Source organism: Chelonoidis abingdonii, chromosome 5 (genome assembly GCF_003597395.2).
Source record: "Chelonoidis abingdonii isolate Lonesome George chromosome 5, CheloAbing_2.0, whole genome shotgun sequence".
In the NCBI taxonomy this organism is placed as follows: domain Eukaryota; kingdom Metazoa; phylum Chordata; order Testudines; family Testudinidae; genus Chelonoidis; species Chelonoidis abingdonii.
This window is the reverse complement of record NC_133773.1, coordinates 94,584,892-94,606,396: the sequence shown is the minus strand read 5'-3', so window position 1 is coordinate 94,606,396 and position 21,505 is coordinate 94,584,892. Positions and strand designations below refer to the sequence as shown.

The window sequence follows — 21,505 nt, the reverse complement described above, 5'->3', positions numbered from 1 at the left end:
TATATGAAAGTGTCCAATATGTATTTGAAAGAGGTCAGTCACTTCATTTTTGAGTGGTGGCAAAAACACAGATAACATTTGTTAAAACCATTTAGTGTCATAGTAAACATATCATCTGCCGATATAAATGAAGCAGTAGCTATTTATATGCTTGCTATGTTCTGGGAAACAAGATTGTTCCAACAATAATAATAATTATTATAATTAAAAAAATCTACACAGTGCATGAAGTCTTTGGGTCAAGCAGTGGTGTATTTTGTAGGCAAATTTTCTCTGCTCAGATATATTCCCTTTAAGCTAGTCTGGAAGTGAAAAAGAGTCATCTCCCTATAAGTCAGTGGTCCTCAAACTGTGGGGCGTGCTCCCCTAGGGGGCACGAGGAATGTTTGGGGGGGCATGTGGTGGAGCTCTGGCCAGCCCTTGGCTGGCAGTTTGAAAGCCACCTCGTTCTGCTCTGCCCCCGGACCAGCTCCGACCCCACCTGCAGGTCCACACTGCCTCCAGTACAGCTCTGCCCCCAGACGCAGCTCCACTATGACCCCTATCCACCCCCACCCCCCCACTGATTTCTGACAGACTCTCGGAATGTCCATGATCCAACCCCCCGTTCCCTGTCCCCTGACCGCCCCCCAGAACCTCTGCCCACTCCCTGTGCCCTGACTGTCCCTGGGACTCCTGGCCCCCTTCCATGCTGCTTACTCCCGCCTCCTGCCCCCCAGAGCCTCAGCACGTCGTGTCCAGGAGCAGCCCTGGCCCCTGGACAGCGCTGCAGCAGTGTGGCTCCGGCAGGACCAGAGCTCACAGCCCCGCCCCCTTACCACACAGCTCTGAGTGGGGAGGAGCTTAGGCCCCGCCTCCTTACCATGAGGCTCTGAGTGGGGAGGGGCTCAGGCTCCACCCAAGCCAGGCCACTTTAGCTCTGTCCAGGGCCACTCCTGAACACGGCGCTCTGAGGCGCCGGGGGATGGAGGAAGGCGGAGGCGGGGCCAGGACCAGAACATTTGCATGGCAGCCCCTGTGGGACCCGGGGCAAATTGCCCCACTTGCCGCCCCTCCCCCAGGCAATGCTGACTCATACATTCAAATTTTAAATTTTATAATAATTCAAAAGTTATCCAGAGAACCTCAACACAAGTCCTATGGAGTTCTAAGCAATTTTTCAGCAGGAAAGAAAGAATTTGTTCAAAGGAATTTGTTATAATACAATCTTTCCAATTCAACAAGTTTGAGATATTGCTGGAATCCTGATTACATGATTCAGCAAACAAACAACACTGTATTGTCATTAAAAATTCAAAATGTCTTACTTTACCCACCTTGTGTCTCTAAATGGTCCAATAAAAGATATTATCTAAACAACTTCTGTAGGTGAGAGAGACAAGCACAACTAAGATTTTTTTGGTTCGATGCACTGGCTTTCTGGATTGCAAAAACAACCACCACCAAAAAGCCACAACTAAGCCACCAGCAATTTATAGGTATAACTATGAAAAAGATGGATCCACCACATAAATTAGAATCTGCATTAGCCCCTGATATAGCCCTGAGATACAGTGAAAAGAATGGATACTTATCTTACTGTAATTGTGGTTCTTATCATGAGAGGCGCATGTGCCACACATAAAATCAAATTATTCTGGCCAGCAGTGTTTGTTGGGGCCATATCTGGGCCTCTGATGTCCTTATGCCCTCCACCAGACAGCATTAAAGACAGAGTGGGCCAAACCAGTCAGATAGATCCTTTGCAAATACAGAATCCCAGAGAATTAGGACTAGTAGCAGGAAAGAAGAACAGGTAGTGGAACCTATGTGGAAAACACATCTCAAATAACCACAGTTACTGCAAGGTAAATTCTTTCTTTCAGTGATTGTCCATAACGATTCCATGGATTTCCTTCATCTAAATAGGAGACTGAGACCTCCACCTATTTTCAGGATCAGCAAGCACTTGGAATAAAAACTTTTATCTCCAATTCCCTTGGCACCACTTGTATAGCGTTACACCTCCAGGAGTGAGTACACCTCTGATTTCAGTAGGCTCTCTTGAGAGGGGTCCCTAAAAGGGATGGAGGGCAGGTTGGAAAGAGGGAAGGATTCAAATTGCAGAGAATAACTCCTTTGAACTATCTCCAGAATCCATTTGTGTGGAGTGATGATACTTCAGGCACTGAACAAGTGGCAAAGTGTTTCCAAAAAAAGGAGGGATTCAAAGTTGGTACAAAGCACTTGAACCACACATCAAAACTTGAGGTCTAAAGCAAAAGACAAAGAAGATGTTTGTTTGCCTTTTATAATGGGTTTAAAGTTCTTCATCCGTTGCTGCTGGTACTGGCATCACTGTGAGAAATATGAAGATGAGGACAAGTACTGCTTTCTATACTATCTAAAACCAGACACCCAAGGCCTTCTTGGGAGTTGGTAGACCCCCTAGGGATCGTCTGTTCACTTGGTGGTCACATTTTCCCACCCTAGGACCTCTTCATTTCCTCACACTAAATAAGTAATCACCCCTGAAAGGCACCACACCTGCATCCTAGTTTCTCGTAGAAGACCAGATGATCTGAGCCATGTGTGATGTCTCAAGGTTATGGCTGATGGTACTGCATCAGAGGAGTCAAAATGATAATCTCAGGCCTGGTCTACACTACGCGTTTAAACCGATTTTAGAAGCGTTAAGCTGATTTAACGCTGCACCCGTCCACACAATGAGGCCCTTTATATCGATATAAAGGGCTCTAAACCGGTTTTTGTACTTCTCCCCGATGAGAGGAGTAGCGCTGAAATCGGTATTACCATATTGGATTAGGGTTAGCGTGGCCACAAATCAACGGTACTGGCCTCCGGGCGGTAACCCACAGTGAACCATTGCGACTGCTCTGGATGGCAATCTGAACTTGGATGCAGTGGCCAGGTAGACAGGAAAAGCCCCGCGAACTTTTGAATTTCATTTCCTGTTTGCCCAGCGTGGAGCTCTGATCAGGACGGGTGGCGATGCAGTCCCAAATCCAAAAAGAGCTCCAGCATTCAACGGGGGGGAAAGAAGGGGGTATATAACGCCTATACGACCTGAACCACCCCAGACAATGTGTGTGACCCTACAGGCTTGAGGAGCTCAGCCAGATGCAAAATGCTTTTCCGGAGCTCGCTACCACGGGACTGTGGATAGCTGGAAGTCACCAGTACCCTCCTTCCTCCATGAAGCGTCATCCATATGATTCTTTGGCTTTACGAGTTACGTTTGTCGTGCAGCAGTGTGCTGTGGACTCTGTATCATTAGCCTGGGAGATTGTTTTTCAACTGCTTTCTCATTTCGTCTTCTGTAACGGAGCTGTGAAGGAAATAGTGACCCCATAACAGCGATCAGACAAGTATTTTGCCCGCCACCAGTCAATGCGAAAATCGTTTCTTGACTTTTTTTATATGTCACCCTATGTCTACTGCATGCTGCTGGTAGACGCGGTGCTGTGACAGTGAACAGCAGTATCCTCTCCCTTCCCCCCCCCCGATGGCAGACGGTACAGTGCAGTAGGACTAGTAGCTGTCCTCGTCATCATCCCGTGAGTGCTCCTGGCTGGTCTCAGGTGAGGTCGGCTGAAGGCGCCTGGGTAAAAATAGGAATGACTCCTGGTGATTCCCGGTAGATGGTACAGAACGGCTGGTAACCATCTTCAATCATAGCAACTGGGGGCTGAGCTCCATTAGCCCCCTCCCTTTCATGTGTAAAGAAAAGATTCTGTACTGCCTGGACTATCATAGCAGCTGGAGGTTGCCTCTCCCCTCATTTTATCTCACTAACAAGTCAGTGTTCTCTTATTCCTGTCATTCTTATTCCTGCATTCTTTATTACTTCATCACACAAATGGGGGACACTGCAATGGTAGGACAGGAGGGTTGGGGGAGGAGGGAACCAATAGGTGGGGTTGTTGCAGGGCACCCCCTAGAACATGTAGCTCATCATTTCTGCAGGGATCTGACATGGAGCGGCTGTGCTCTCTGGTACACTGGTTTCTAGTACACTTGCACCATATTCTAGGCAGGACTGACTCTATTTTTAGATACCATAAAGGAGGCGGGATTGACTCGGGGAGTCATTCCCATTTTTGTCTTTGCGCCCCCAGCCGACCTCAGCTAAGGCACAGTCAGGAGCACCCATGACAGCAGCAAGCAGAAACAGAACGACTGATAACCGTCATCTCTCATCACCAATTTCACAATGGCATGGCAGACGGGTACAGAACAACTGATAATCGTCTCTGCTATCTTGCAAAGGCAATTTGAATGCTGCTGTGCAGCGCTTGCAGTATCGCGTCTGTTAGCAACATCCAATAGACATACGGTGACAGAAAAAAAAGCTGAACGGGCTCCATGGTTGCCTGCTATGGCGTCTGCCAGGGCAATCCAGGGAAAAAGGGCACGAAATGATTGTCTGCTGTTGCTTTCACAGAGGAAGGAATGAGTGACGACATTTACCCAGAAGCACCCGCGTCACTGTTTTTGCACCATCATGCATTGGGGTCTCAACCCAGAATTCCAATGGACGGGGGAGACTTCGGGAACTATGGGATAGCTACAGGATAGCTACCCACTGTGCAACACTCCGGAAATCGATGCTAGCCTCGGACCATGGACGCACACAACCGAATTAATGTGCATAGTGTGGCCGCGTGCACTAGACTTTATACAATCTGTTTTACAAAACCGGTTTACGTAAAATCAGAATAATCCCGTAGTATAGACATGCCCTCAGACTATGCTTGGCCACTAAACAGTCCTTCTGCTATCAGAACCCTGGTTAATTTCCTTCGGTCATCAGTGAAGGCCACAGCAAACATAGCCATTTTCTCGCACAGATAGTACTAATACCTGGACATTACAGATTGTTAAGAGGTACTGATGCTTAGTGATACAGAAGAGAAACCTCCTGCTGCCCAAAGTATGCACCTTATGCCTTCCTTGTCACAGGCAGTGAACTTGGCCTCTTTTTTAACTCAATACTGCTATAACCACTATCAGCAAACTGGGAGCATGAGAAGTTTGGAAGAATTAAAATCCTTCATGAGGCAGCCAGTACAGTTTGTCTTGACAATTTCTTTTGACATAGACCGTCTGGATGCAGGAGTAGCATAAGCTGTCTTTGCACATTGTAACAGCACTTCCAAAGGAGGAAGGGTCATAATGTTTGTAGAACAACCCACAATATCAGATGAGGTGAGAGATTTCTTCCACTGGAACAGAAGGCATTTTTGAAGTCTATGTCACTCTGTCCTCAAGCTCATAGAACTTCGTCACATAGAACTTAAACTGATGAGGAAAATGCAGAGGTAACTCTCACACTGTTGTCAGGAGAGTAGAGGTGGAATAAGCCTTTCAGCTGTATAAATCTAGTTTCTAATTCCTTATCCATGCAATAGGCTTTAGGACAGGACTGATGAGACTCAGTAGTTATAGCGGCAAAAAGTTCTGCGGCACCTTATAGACTAACAAATATATTAGAGCATGAGCTTCCGTGGGTGAATCCGATGAAGGGGGTATTCGCCCATGAAAGCTCAGACTAACAAACGTATTGAAACATATAAGGTGCCACAGAACTCTTTGCCGCTTTTACAGATCCAGACTAACACAGCTACCCCTCTGATAATTAGTAGTTATGACTACCAAGGAATCAGGCACAGGATGGATCTAAAAAAAAAAAAAAAAGTGTCAAAATCTTGTTGAGCAACACAATTTCACCTATGCATTCACTTGGCCATAGGACGTAGAGAGGCTGAGGTCTGCCAGAGAGTTTTTGCTAGCTCCAGTAAGGCTTCATTGACAGAAATGGCAAGTCTTCAAGGAGGGTGTGGGGATTCTTTTGCACAAGCTCTGCCTGAATTACTAGAGAAGCAGCTATTCTCCTCTGGAGGAGGTCAACATCTGGTGAAGATGAAGAAATATGGAGACTATCTAAAGATTCTTCTATTAATTCTCCTCTCCTCCATGGGTTCCAGCACAGCAGGTGGAAGGATGATAGCAGGATCCCGAGCAGAGGTTTCCTGCATTGGATGAGACTTCCTCTAGAGAGTGACCATGATGGAGATTTAGGGTCACTCAGAGTACACCAAGACGAGTAAGATCAGAGGATACTACATAGTCTGAGCAATCTACGGCAGGAGACACCATTCTGGAGCTTCCTTATAGGAAAACCATTTCTGGCCTTTAGGTTTCCTAGTTGTAGAAGCCATGTAAGGTGGTCTAAAAGATCTCAAAGCTGAAACAAGTTCATCCCTTTCAGAGTCTGAAGAAGAAATACAAGTCTCTTCAGAATAGCGAGGAGCAGTCCCCAGTGGGGATGTAGGTGGTCTAGGTACAGAAGACACATTGGGCTTCAAGAAAAGAGAAGACTGGGGTGGCTGAAACCCATACAAGTGACTGGTGCCAGATTAATAGGTCAAAGAGACAATTCTGAAATGGAACTGACAGCACCAATGTCCTCGAGTGCATCAACAGCGCCCAGATGCATCAGTGAAGCAGAGAACACTGGGGTTGGTTGCAGCAAAGGAGAGCCCATTAGGGAAAGGCAAAGAAGATCTTTTACTGACAAGGAGCCCTGCAAGAGGAGGGGCACCACAGGTATGGATAACAATGCCAACAGTGCAGAGGTTGACTGAATCAGATGAAAGGAGGAAGAATGACCCGGTACAGATGAAGACACCAGTCTGAACAGCCCTGAATGAACCAGAGTTGATGGTGCTGTCTCAGATGAGACCAGCAGTACTAGAGGACTTACCAGAAGACTTCCAGGGAGAAAACCTATACTTTGTGCTCATGTCAGCACAGAATACCTGGAGTCCAATCACCAAGGCTGACAGTGAAGCGTGACATTTGTCACCACACTTGTGCTTCGAATCAAAAGCAGTTAGAGGGGAGCTCCTTGTTGTTTCTAAGTTCCTTGCCTCACAGTTGGAGCTCAGCTCCAATGCAGGACACATCACCTCTTTCATGAGGTGAACTTTAAGACAAAAATCCCTGTGTCTTCTAGTCCTGGTGGGGCAGGAGATATAGGTAGGGCATTTGTTCCTGTTTGTCCACAAACAGCTTTTCTTCCTATCTGTGATGGAAGAGCAGCCCTGCACATAGCACATTGCTTAATTCCTGGAGGATTTTAATATGGAAAAACTCCCAAGTAACTACTAAACTGTAACTAACTAGCAAACTACTAACAGCTAAAAGCTAAAAGATGCTGGCTAACCGAAGCAAATGCTACAGGGAGCTTCAACTCTAGACACAAGACGTGGGAAGGAACTGAGAGTGAAGGGTAGGACATGCCCCTTTCATGCCCCCATGTGAGAGCACAAGAAGAGTAGGGGTACCTGCACTGCCTAGAAGTACCACTGGCAAAAGTCTCTGACGTGAGTGGATTGGGAGCTCATACACCTGCAGCAGAATATATATGTGCACAAATCACATATATATGTGAGAACTAACCTAAATGTTTGCTGTTGGCATTTAAAATGATTTTCATTGGTGCAGTTAGTAGCAAAACAAGTTAGATGACCTATCAAGGTCCTTTCTACTCCAACATTTCTATGATTCTAAACAAGAGATAGCAAGTTCCAGTCAACATATTCTGTACCTCTGAATTCGCTACTATGACAATGAGTCCATAATCCAGCAAGTAGCAGGTTTGAGAGGGAAGACACAAGGGTCAAAACTTCATCACCAGACCGGGAATGAAGACCAGTGTCCAAAGCAAGTTAGGAGAGTAAAATACACTGGGGCATTATTTACTATCTGCAATACAAGATTGAATCAAGGTATAATGTCTTCTGAAGGTGTGCATGGAGCTCCAACTAGCTGCCCTACAAATTTCTAGTAGAGGTACATGTCTCAGAGATTCAGCAAAGGTTGCTTGTGCTCTCATGGAATGAGCTCTCACCCCCACCAGCAAGTAGGGCAGGGGGAAAGAGAGGGATGCAGAGATGAGAGCTAAGTGACAGCAAAGGATAATACAATCAGATACTCATTTTCAAAGTCTGCACTGATATAGCTTGACCCCTTGATCTCACTGCTATAGAAACAAATATATGGAGGTGTCTTTGTAACAAGTTCTGTTCTTTGTAGTAAGAGGCTAGTTCTCTTTAGACATCCAGAGAATGAACTCTCCTCTCTTCATCTGAGGCATGAGGTTTATGCAAATATATCACCAAGTGTCTGCTTGATGAGACTGATGTATGGGGGGAGGGAGGGAAGCCCACATCTGATTGTGGTCTCATCGTCTTCTCCATCAGATATTTTCTAGATCTCCGGTCCTGACAGCCAAGTGCAAAACTCGTGGGGGAGATGTGAGCCTAACACAGGCAGTAGAGGGAGAATTGATGTTCATCACTCACAGAAAAACAGTGAGGCAGGAAACAGGTTTTTGAATCCAGAAACTGTAGGCAGAATACCAGCTTTCTTGGAGGTGGGGTAGATGGACCTATTTACATTATACTAAAAAAAATACTAAAAACCAAAATTATTTACATTATGTTTACAGAAGTGACATAGAAAAGGAGCCGAGGACACCAAAGATTCCAGCTGAGACCATACAGTAATAAGAAGCAACTGGAAAGGCATCAAGCTGCACCCTCCTTTATAACCTCAGTTTAGAGCACAAAGATGTAAGGCACATGCACAACCAACGGAGACTGCTTGCTAGACTCATGAGTGTGTGTCATAAACAGATAGCTAAGGGTTAATGTTTCTTTTACCTGTAACGGTTAACAAAGGTAACCAAACACCTGACCAGAGGACCAATCAGGAAACTGGATTTTTAAAAGCTCAGGGAGGGAATGTTTGGGTGTGTGTCCCTTTGTGTGGGTCTTTTGTCTGTCTCTCGGTTATGAGAGGGATCTTTCTATCTTCAAGCTTCTAATCTTCAGTTTCCAAGTTGTGAGTACAAAGGTAGAAAAACAATAGGCTTTTATTGTTTTTTTTTTATTTACATGTGTGTAGTTGCTGGGATGTTTAAATTGTATTTCTTCTTGAATAAGGTTCTTTATTCATATTTTTCTTTTAAGCAATTGACCCTGTATATTGTTATCTTGATACAGAGAGCATTTTTATGTCTTTTCTTTCTTTTTATATAAAGCTTTTCTTTTTAAAACCTGTTGGATTTTCTTTTCTAAGTGAGGCTCTAGGGGATAGAAATCCCTGTGCCAGGATTACGGTCTCTCTCAGGGAAAGACTGGGAGGGGGAAAAAGAAGTAGGGGAAGTAAATTCGCCCTCTGTTTTGTACTCAAAGGTAGTCTAACTCCAGAACCCCGGAAGAAGCCTGGGGAAGAAGAAGACATGGAGGGTTATTCCTTTTGGGTAAAGACAGGGCACTGAGCTTGGTCCCCAGGGAATTTTGAGCCCGATGAGCCAAACACTGGAAATTTTTGGCTGGTGGCAGCGCTATCAGATCCAAGCTGGTAATTAAGCTTGGAGGTTTCATGTAGGCACCCACATTTTGGACTCTAAGGTTCAGAATTAGGAATTATGCTTATGACAGTGTGGTACACATGCATATCCCAGGTGTGGGATACACATAGGTACCAGCACTGGAAGAAGAATCTTCTGTTTCTGTGGATAAATACTATAGCAGAGGCAACAGAACTGCAAAATTTCCCAGTCGTGGTCCATCAACATGCCTCAACCCTGTTCTCAAAGGCCACCAGTAAAAGTCACATAGTCTATCAGTATTACAGTTAAAGGTTAATGAATTACAACATCCTAAAAGGAAGATTTAGAACTTGCTTAGATACTGATTTAGTTATATTAATGCAACCCCCCTTCTGTAGACAACTGTTTTGGTTTAAGAGTGCCTTATGAGTAATGACAAGGATGCCTTGTGACTTGTCAGTAGCAGTAAGGAATCAACTTGAGCTAAAATTGGTATAAGGTACTCTTCCAAAAACAGGTATCTACACAAGAGGGTTGCACTGATTTAGTTAAACTGGTACCCTTGCGTACGTAAGAAAAGTAATGAGAGATGGGGTAGTCCCTTTCAATACTCTATCTACACTAATTCCCTAATGCCAAGTAAGTAACAGCCGATATCTGAAGTATTAGTTGAAGCTCTTGTATGAAGTTACACGTACAAGAGCACAGGGACATGAGTAGGGAACAGTATTCAGACAATCCATCTAAAAGTATCTTTTGTTCCATAATGTAATAATTTTTTAATATGGTCTTACCACTTTGGAAGGCATTGTTGATCAACAATGTAAATTGTTAGTGCACCACACTTAAGATGGATCCATCAAGACATTTCTTTCCAGGAGTCCAACTTTTGCTTTGAGGATGTGAAAGTAGATACAAAGATGCATACAAGTACGAGTCACCTGGTATACAGCTGAACAATGGTAAAGGCTCCAGGTACAGCACAAAGAAATGACGTTTAAAATATCTGAAAAGAAAAAGAGGGGAAGAGGGGAAAATAGCTTAGTCAATTCTCATAGCAGTTTGCAATTAAGAGACATTTAATCACTGAAAGTGGCAAACAACATCCAGAATTTTTCACAAAGAACCTTAAAACACAACTTCTTAAAAATTAAAAGCCACAATAAAATATAGATCTTAGATTTCAGAATTAGTAATCTTTATTCAGAAATGAGTTAGTAAATTCTCTTTCCTACAACAGAAAATTAGACACTGATCTTTCCAGATCCCAACTGTTTAAAAGGATCAGTTCTCACAGTCAGATCCTGTTTCATATTTTATGGAAATATGTACATACATGAGGCAAAAGGCATACTTTTTTATATTAAGAGAGTTTACCTATTGAGTTTTATATGTATTTAAACTTGATAAGTTTTTCTGTTTCAATCACATGTATATGAGCTCTCACTATCGAGAGAAATTCCATTCAGAAATATTTATACTGTCTCTGTGGAGCCAAATCACTTTATAAGAAAGACAAAGTCACCATTTTAATGCAGCTGTGCCTCCTTAATGAGGCACCACAAAAATCATGAGCTTTCCCTACTGTGGAAATTTGCTTGTAAGTTACACTCATGTTGCAACTTGCCTACACTGCAGGGTTTGCTTTTTTTGTTCTCCTTCCATACTACCAAACTATAGCAAACACATGAATATTTAGGAGAATTATTAATTTTACCCTGGAGGCAGATCAAGCAATTTTAACTACTTTCAACAATTCAAGTCTCAACATGCAACAGCAGTCTACATCTCCCATTCATTTAGTTCTGATAAGCAGAGTTTCTTTTGCTCATTGTATGAAAGACTCCAGGCATATAAACAGAGCTATACTCAAAGAACAATTTTATCAGAGTTCTGATGCAACAAGCATTTACTGGTTTCCTCTTAGAAGTAAACAATGGGAAACCGGTTTGCCAGGGGAAAACACACTCCCAATGACACATGATCTTACTTTAAAGAAAAAAAAAATACACAATTGATTCTACTTCCTAATTAAAAGTTTTCCAGGAGCACAAGATAAAATCTGGTTAAGATGTACAGAATTTAAAAAAATTAAAGAGCAAGCAACATCCAGAAGAGTTTGGTTTCAAAAAGTTTGGGAGCAGGCTGCCCAGAGGAAATCTAAGATTTTGCAACATTAGAAGCAAGTTATATAAACTAAGATACAACGTAATGCTTTAACAAAACAAGTCAATTGTTACTAGTACAATTTCTAAAAAAAATAAATAAATAGGTTTTGACCATCCTTATAAAACATGAAGTGACACTATCTTAAATCTTACTTCTGTCCAATTTTTACCTAATATTGCACTTAAGGTTCTTCTATTTTATCTGAAAGAGCAGTTACAAGTTTCCACATTTTTCAGTTTGTTTACTTTGTACATTTGACAGTACTTTTAACATATAATTAGCTTCTCTGTTTTCTTTGCAGTCAGAATCAGATCCCAAAGGCACTGAAACCCACTGGAAAATTCTGCTCCAGTGGCAGAAGGAACAGATCCTTACATTTTGTCTATATTGCAAATTTGCACTGGTTTAACTTAAATTGTTTGTGACACTTATCTCACCGGGGAGTACATTTTTTTCTGTTTAATTTAAGTTGTTATGGAAGAGATTTAGGCCAGACTCCCCACCCGCCCCCACCCACACTTAAAATAGAAATAAGAGGGTCCACAAAGGGATTTTCAATATAGTTTAAATTCACACGTTAGGTGGCTTTAAGGTGATCAGATAGCAAGTGTGAAAAATCTGGATGGGGAGGTGTAGAGTGATAAGCACCTACATAAGACAAAACCCCAAATACTGGAACTATCGGTATAAACTTTAGGCATCTGGTCACCCTAGGTGGCTTGTCATGCAGGTCATCTTTTTTACATGGACAAGCCCTAAATTCCCACTATTTGTGAGTTTCTTCTGTACAGCATTAACAAAGATCCATTCAAGATTTATCAAGACAGATGTAGTCCTGGACCACATCCAGAATAAAAGTTAGTGAGAGTCAGAGAGGAGGCACTCTTGATTGGGAGCTCCAAATGTTGAACAACCTAGTGGAGGAAATAAGATTAAACCTAATACTGACTTTTTTCAGAGCATTTTACAAGACTTGTCCTATTGTGAAAGCCTTCCTCCAATAATAGATACTAATTTCACTCAAGTATTAGGAATTGTGCTTGTGGTGTTGACTGTCCCATGGACAAACTGCAGTCCATTACAGTTTCTGGGAGGGTGCAAAATGAGAGCAGGGGGAAGGGACAGAAGTATAACACAGACCTTTAAGACTGCATCAAGAAAATGCACGCAACAATCCAGAGCCAGTTTAGTGGTGAACATTGATTCAATGGTTAAATAAAAGTGACTCACTAGGAATCAACATATCTTGCCTGAACGTGTGACTGACTTATGCAAGTCCATGCAAGAGCAGCCTCTCTTTATAGTGTTCACTAAAGTATCTTCCCATTATAGAGCTTAATCCTGCTCTCTTTGCAGTCAACAGAGAAACTCGACTTAACTTCAGCGGAGCAGGAACAAACCCACAAAATAATTTTGCAGAAATTTCTCACACTACAAGTTGGAATGCAAGGTGGAAGGGTCAAAAAGAGGTTTGGTACCAGAATTTGTACCAAAGTAATTCAAAGATATAACAGTGTATATATTTTGCAGTGCTCTTCAACCCAGTGAGGAAAAAGGAGATCCAGCATGACAAAATCCCCAGCACCACCACCCATCATCTTCACAACTGCCAACCCCAGAAGCTTCAGTCTGTTCATTAAGTTTGGGAGACAATATAAGATCCATAAAACGTGAACATGAAGTTAGCAAAATTCAGCCACATAAGACCACACAGACTACACTAGTTTCACCTCCACCTAGGTCATTATGGAGAGAGAGTTTATCTTTTGACATTTTAACTGTTAAAAGGATGCTCAGTCAATTTTGCACATCTTTCATAAGTGCACAACAGACAGATTTTGACTCTCACCTGCCCTGGAAACTTTGCCAAAGCCACCTGAAAACATCTGGAGCAGTTTTTGAGGGCGAGGAGGGAAACTTAAGGTCTTCATCTTTCAAGGAATCTTCTGGCTTTTTGGGGGGGAAAGGGGAGCGGGGTTTAAGATGGGAAGTGTTGAGTGATATAGTTTGATCTAGAAACTTATTTTAGTCACCTTTTTAGTGCGGAAATAGAATTTAGAGGTCCCCTCTCTAGATACTACAAGCCCATAATAAGACAGTCCCTGGACTAAAGAGCTCACAATCTAAAACAGACACGACAGAAAAAGGAAGTATTGTTGTTACAATTTTTCAGATGAGGAATTGGGGCAAACAGCTTAAAATAACCTGTGCAAGGAAGAGGTGGGAATTGAAACTGGAGCGGAGGTACTATTTGTTATTTTTCCATGCAACACCTAGCATGACAGGGCCTTTATTCTTGACAACGGTTCTTAGATGCTACAAATTGTACTTGTCTATTCACAGAAATAAAAGTCTTTTAAGCCCCAGACCAGTGCCTGAGCCACAAGACTTTCCTTCCTCAATAAGAAACAGTGCTATTGAGAGTTTTAGGAAGGCTAGATTCTTAAGCCTGAAGTCACTGAAACAGAGGCCTGGAGGGTTATCAAACCCATAGGGGAACATCTGGGAACTAATAAGCAGAACCAGCCAGGGTCACACAAAGATAGCAGAGGGCAAAACTGAACTTAGAGCTCTTTAGGAATAATGGGTAAGGTTTACTTTTGCTAGGATTCTATTTATTAAGAAACCAGAAAGCAAGGCCCCAAACCTGCAAGTGGATCTGCACAAGACTAAAGCCTAAGTGTAAGTCCACATTGGAGCTGGAAAGTGAAATTTTCAGCTCAGTGAGACTTACTCACTCTAGCTCTGATTGAGCTTGCCTGCTGAAAGTAGAAGGGCAGCTGAGGTGTCACAGGCTTGCGGCCCCAAGTATAATCCTGTCCAAGATCCTAGGTATGTACTCAGGGCTTGGCTACATTGGCACTTTACAACGCTGCAATTTGCACGCTCAGGGGTGTGAAAAAACACCCCCCTGAGCGCTGCAAGATGCAGCGCTGTAAAGTGTCAGTGTAATCAGGGCGGCAGCGCTGGGCTGCACGCTACACCCATAAGGGATGTGGTTTATAAGCAGCGCTGGGAGAGCTCTCTCCCAGCGCTGCGGCTCTGACTACACTCACACTTCACAGCGCTGCCGGGGCAGCGCTTTGAAATTTCTAATGTAGCCATACCCACAGAGGCCTATCCCGTACACCACTCATGCCTCCATAGCTACACTATTTTTAGCATGCTAGCTCAATCACAGCTAAGTCTTTCTGTGGACTGTCTCAGGGCATTAAGCCTTGAGTGTTCAACTGCCACTATACAATTAAGAGTTTCATTCTTCCCAACAGAAGGGCTGTAGGTAAATCACGGACTGAAAAGAATGACTCAACATCCCCACCCCCACAATCAAAAGGATGGTGATGCAAGGTCAGAGTTAAGACTGTTCAGGTGATCCTTCTTCCCAAAATGTGAGGACTGGTTTGTTTGTTATACTTAAGATGCAAATATGACTCAAGAGGAAAAAAATTAACACATTAAGTCCAGCTGAACTTTCATCATCTGGAAATAATGATTTTCTTAATATTTCCTGTGAAAAAGTGTTACTATACATTAAGGACACCAAAACAGAGCATTGCTGATCCTCTCTCCCCCCTGCAAGCAGCATTATCTACTACTCTTTGGGGAATTCTGCACCCAAAAAAAAAAAAATTAAAATTCTGCACACCAAATTTTAAAATTCTGCAAAATTCTGCATATTTTTGGTCAAAATAACACAATATAATCACTCAAATTTCAATTATATTGGTAATGTATTTCAAAATACCTGTCAGCAAGTATGTCTGTAACAATACAGACAACGAAAAAGATTCAGGAAGCGTCACTTTGCTGGGGCTTCAGCAGACAGCCCTAGCTATGTGAAAAGCTGAAATTTTTCATTTCCACCAAAATACACATTTTGGTGGAAATCACAAATTCTATGGGAAAAAGTAAAATTCTTCAGGGAACATTAATTCTGCACAAATTCTGCATTATGCAGTAGCACAGAATTCCCATAGGAGTAATCTACTTGATAGACTAATGCACTACATCTAGGTTTCAGTCAGCACTCTCTCATACTAGCGTTCTGAACACTATACCACTGTCTAAATATACAGCAGTTGTGCATAACCCGGCAATCAAAATGCCAACAACCACCAGGTCTACAATAGCATTCCTACCACTGGAGCTCTACTGCTAAGAATTTTAAGCAATAAGTAAGATGTCCAGTGTACTTAAGGCCTACCACCACCACTGCTGCTAGAACCCATGAAGTTGCACCATCAATAGAGCAATGGCAGAAGAACGTCAGAAAATTCCAGCTGTAGACACAGTTCTAGAGTCTAAACTCAAGCTTCTAGTCCATTAAGAATATAGATGTGCTTACAGAAAATTAAGGAGTTAATCAGCATACAAGTTGTGTATTAAAAGAAGTTATGAAATAACTTAAGAGGAATGACGATATACCATACATACTCGTTCGTTAGCCCGTTCGTTTATAAGCTGACCCCTCAAAATAGTTAGGTAAAAACAGCAAAAACTGTATGATGCTTTCATAAGCCGACTGTATATTTCAGGGGTTGGCAAACTTTGGCTCCTGGCCCATTAGGGTAAGCCTCTAGCGAGCCAGGATGTTCTGTTTACCTGGAGCATTCACAGGCATGGAGCCCCTCAGCTCCCAGTGGCATGCAGTTTGCATGCTACTTTCTGCAGCTCCCATTGGTTGGGAACAGCAAACCGCGGCTACAGGGAGCTGAGGGGCTCCATGCCTGCATACACTCCAGGTAAACAAAATGACAATGTATTAGATATTCAATTCAATGATTCCATAGAGTTTAAAATCATCAAATTTTGGTGTAGACCCATTTATAAGCTGACCCATGCTCTTTGATCCATCACTTTTTTACCAAAAATATTCAGCTTATGAACAAGTATATATAGTATATTCAGGATTTTAAACCAATATTGCATCATCCAAGAACTTGAGAAGTGGAAAATGAATTTTTAAAAGTTACATTTGACAACTTCCTACTTTTAAGAGACTGACTCCAAGTACACAATGTTTGCATAAAAGGATATATTATGTCCAGGCAATGCAGATTTCAATTTTACAACTTCACATTCTTTTATCTCTGAAACAATCCTGGAGTTATTGAAAGTATTCTCATTGAAGTTAGTAGGATAAGACATTTCAACATCTTTAACAGTTTTCTGAAAAAGAATGCCAGTGTCCAAAACATAAAGCTACTGGTATAAAGGAAAAAAAATAAAAAACAATAAGACGTGCACTTCTTTTCCCTCATCCTCCTTTTGAAGATTCTAGATTGTGTAACTGATAGGTCAAAAGACAACAAAATACATTTCCATTTAATGTCCAAAAATGACTAGGTCATCTGTCATCTAGAATGCTAACCTTGAATAAAGAGGAAAAGATATTTAATGGAAAATGTTATCAATTTTTTTCAGCTAGTAACACCACCCGCACGAACCAACAGAAATCTATACATAGTCATTTCCCTAGATGTAAAAAATACTAATCTAATATCAAAACACTGCAAGATGCAACCAAAACCACAAGCCTAGTCCTGCTCCCAGTGAAGTCAACAGGAGTTTTTTGTTTTTAAATCCAGTTTGAAACCCTATAAATAAAAACACAACAACTGTTGACAAGAAGATATACTTTGCCATTCTAGCCTGGAGTACATCAATAGATGAACTTCCTCCAAGCGCAGTAGTTCCAGAGAGGAAGAGGAAGAACTTTAACAGAAAAGTGCTCATTTCAAAGCAAGTGATAATTATGTATGATGATCCGAAGTCAAAATGCATTCCTCACTCTCCAACAACAAAGGAAAAGCCTATGTGGGTAGTGACTGTTAGCTTGTTTTCTGTGAGGAGCAGTTGTAAATATGGATTCAAGGAAAGATCCTGCATCTCTGGACTGTTTGGACTCTTACAGGGAAGAGTAGCAGATGCAAATTGGAGATCCCCAGACAGGGCCGGCTCCAGGCACCAGTTAGAGAAGCAGGAGCTTGGGTCAGCCAATACCAAGGGGCAGCATTCCGGTCGCTACCAGGGCGGCAAGTTTGAGTCTTCGGCAGCAATTCGGCGGAGGGTCCATCAGTCCCTCTCGGAGCAAAGGACCTGCCACCAAATTGCCGCCCAAGAGTGGAGTGGCGCGATCGTGCTGCCGTTTTTTTGTTAAACCTGCTTTAAACCTCTCGTTTCCTTTTCTTAGCTAATAAACCTTTGATTATAGAGTTAGCTACCAGTGCTGTCTTTGGTGTAAGATCTAGAGAACCAATTGATCTGAGGTAAGTGACTAGTCTCTTGGGACTGGAAGCAACTTAAATGTTATGTGATTTTTGGTGTAAGTAACCATTTTATCACAAAGTCCAGTTTGTCTGGGTGGCAAGATAGACTGGAGAGTCTAAGGGGACTGTCTGTGGTCCAGGAGTTCACTTTTGTCACCGGCTTGGTGAAATCTAAATTTAGGGTGTTTGCCCTCTTTACTGACAATCTGTCCTGAGGAAGACACTCACAAACCTGAGCCACTCCAGACAGCGTGACAATAACCCAGGAAAGAAAACAGAGTCAGTCTAAGCAGAAAGCACCACATTTACCTGCTTCCTTATAAACCAGAGCAACCATGTCCTCCAGCAACTGGTCCTTTTGCACTGTCTGCTTGAGCACACACAAGAAACTTCATAAAACAGAAACCTGTGAAAGACCAACCAATGTAATGGAAGCAGCACTTCAAAAGAGGAGAGGACAAGTTTCTTCTTACTTGAGTAAAATAAATCTTAAAGCAAAACTATCTAATTGCACTGCAACAACACAGTCATCTTGTAACACTGTGTTTTTGCTGAAGATTGAACAACAAGAATGCTTTTCTGCTGTCCAAGCTGCTACAAAGACAAAAGCCCTTTTTCCTTCAGTTATATAAACTGCAAGATATTCCAGTAGCAAGTTACAGGCAAGATTCGAAAAACATTATGTTTCTGCAATTTCATTCTATGCACTGCATAACTAAGGCAAGTCAATCACTATTCTGTGCAGCACAATATTAGCAGATGCTATCCAAGCTGCTATAAATCTGAAGCAGGAACTTAAAATTATCAAAATGTTTTGTGACTGTTCTTCTGACAAGTGAGTCTGAAGAACAGCTTTCAAATGAACAAGTGAGTTTGTATAATGCCACTTTAATCCTTCAGTGTGAAACAGCCAAAATTAAAGCCCCAGAATATTATCCAAAGCCTGAGTGATTGTAGTTTAGAGGTCAGTTACTTTTGTACCTCCAACTGGTGGAGGAATTTGTCCTTTGGTTGATAAAGAGGAATATACTTCAGCAAGCAATGAGCATCATCCTCAGAAGACAATCAAAGAAGGTGCCTTTCAACTGCAGAGTGCATAGTATTTAACAGTTCAAAAACTATCTCACCACTGCACATAAGCCTTGCTGCACAGCTAAACCATGAGTTTGGTTCTAGCAATTTAATTAACATACCATATCTTTGTGGATTCTGCATCAATTATGATGAATTGAGGTGGTTCAATCACTAGCACTGCAAAAACTGAAGTAAAAAAGACTCCAGGGAAATGTGTTAATTCCAAATGGAATTGTACCATGTCATACTGATGGAAATAGCATCCATGAAGAATATTATAACAGACATCAACAAAGAGGCCGTTGATGAAAAGAATACCTTCCATTCAATGGCTACAGCATGGTATTTCAAGAACAGTCTGCAGATATTTCTAGTAATGCTGGACTATCACTGAAGCATGGGAGAGAAAAGTCATTTACACTCTCCCCCGGCAATCAGCCTCTCCTGTGCAGCATGCAGCAACTGAAAAACCTTGAGCACATCCAGAACTAACTCATCATGAAAGAGTACTTGAGAAAAAAAAAAAAAACTCTAGTCACCTACAAGTATACACTGTCAGAGATCTCTCCTGATGTCTTTTAAGACTACTACCCTGTGATGTTCTATCAATACCAAATAACAGTGATATTATTTCCACTCAAGTGGTTCCATTTTGGACTGGTTTCAATCACAAGCTTGCAACAAAGAAGAGCATCTACACATCATTTGCATATGCACCGATTATGAATACCAGACCATCTAACATGACCACAGTCTAGGCTACAATGCTGAAATGTCAGGAAATGTCAGCAGCTTTAGGACAGCAGCATGCCTTCAGCCATGAATCAGCAGCAATATGCTGTTCAGCAAATGAAATGGACTCTCTCTCAATGTAATAAGCCTGGGTGATTTTCACACCCTATACAGGTCTGTCGCATCTTATAAGCATTTAACATGTGCAATTTCAGCTTTACGCGGTCAGCAAAAACAAAAAAAAGAGAAAAACAATAATTTAAGTACTGTTTCTGTAGTGCAGGCGATTTCGCCCGCCATTCAACTCAATGCAATTCTGACTATACGCGGTTTTCTCTTTACACGCTAAGCACGGAACGGAACCCCTGTGTAAGATGAGACAGACCTGTACTGTTTTACTGAATGTATTGGGAAATTCTGGGGACATACAAGACTACTAGACCCTGTTGCTTCTGATGTGTATGCCGCTTGTAGTGCGGATCAAATGCTTGCTAATAAGCAATTCAACTGTGCTCTGTGGCTTCATTCTAGCATCTGAGGCCCTGAGTGCTCTGAAATGTTATTCATTTGTTAAATGGTGTGATCAGGAAGGAGGTATCATGTAATTTCATCATTTGTCTGGCAAAGGTTGGCAGACACTCTGAAGATGTTTGAATCTGAAGACAATGAGTCCTTACAACATGTTATTAAAGTGCTTGATAATGCTGTAACCCAGTATATGCTATTACTACTGGAGAAAATTCAGGCTTGGAAGTATGCCCAGTCTCCAGTATTCTGGGATCACTTTCTCCAGGTTATGCAGATACTTCTTCCAGATGTTAAAGCAGAGCAAGAGGGTCACTGGAAACTTTACCGATTCATACTGCATCATGCTTCCACACTACTCTACTGTAAAGAGGCTCAACTATGCCAGACAAATAGAACTCTCCATTCCTGACGTTAATATCACCCTGAAGAAGTACATAGTGCCTTTAACAGAATCATACAGTTGGAAGAGACCTCAGGAGATCATCTAGTCTAGTCTAACCCCCTGCTCAAAGCAGGACCAATCTCCAACTAAATCATCCCAGCCAGGGCTATCTCAAGCCTGACCTTAAAAACCTCTAAGGAAGGAGATTCCACCATCTCCCTAGGTAACCCATTCCAGTACTTCACCACCTTCCTAGCGAAAAAGTTTTTCCTAATATCCAACCTAAACCTCCCCCACTGCAACTTGAGACCATTAATCCTTGTTCTATCATCTGGCACCACTGAGAACAGTCTAGATCCATACTCTTTGGAACTCCCTTTCAGGTAATTGAAAGCAGCTATCAAATCCCTCCTCAATCTTCTCTTCAGAAGACTAAATAATCCCAGTTCCCTCAGCCTCGCCTCATAAATCATGTGCTCCAGCCCCCTAATCATTTTTGTTGCCCTCCACTAGACTCTTTCCAATTTTTCCACACCCCTCTTGCAGTGTGGGGACCAAAATTGGACACAGTACTCTAGATGAGGCCTCATCAATGCTGAATAGAGGGGAATGATCACGTCCCTCGATCTGCTGTAAATATTCCTACCAATACAGACCAATATGCCGTTGCCAAGAAGGTCAATAAGGGCACACTGCTGACTCATATCCAGCTTCTCGTCCACCGTAACCCCTAGGTCTTTTTCTGCAGAACTGCCACCTAGCCATTCAGTCCCTAGTCTGTAGCAGTGAATGGGATTCTTTCTTCTTAAATGCAGGACTCTGCACTTGTCCTTGTTGAACCTCATCAGATTTCTTTTGGCCCAATCCTCTAATTTGTCTAGGTCCCTCTGTATTCTCTCTCTACCCTCTAGCGTATCTACCACTCCTCCCAGTTTAGTGTCATCTGCA

At 42.3% G+C, this 21,505-nt stretch overlaps 1 protein-coding gene across 3 annotated transcripts in view; it reads right to left on the bottom strand.

The window, feature by feature from the left end:
* FRYL (FRY like transcription coactivator) overlaps positions 1 to 21,505 on the bottom strand; it is a 434,628-nt gene that overhangs the window by 400,742 nt on the left and 12,381 nt on the right. For all 3 annotated transcript variants that reach the window (XM_075066487.1, XM_075066485.1, XM_075066486.1), the window contains exon 2: positions 10,198 to 10,409. The gene's annotated coding sequence lies outside the window, so the exon portion shown is untranslated. The remainder of the gene's footprint in view (positions 1 to 10,197; positions 10,410 to 21,505) is intronic.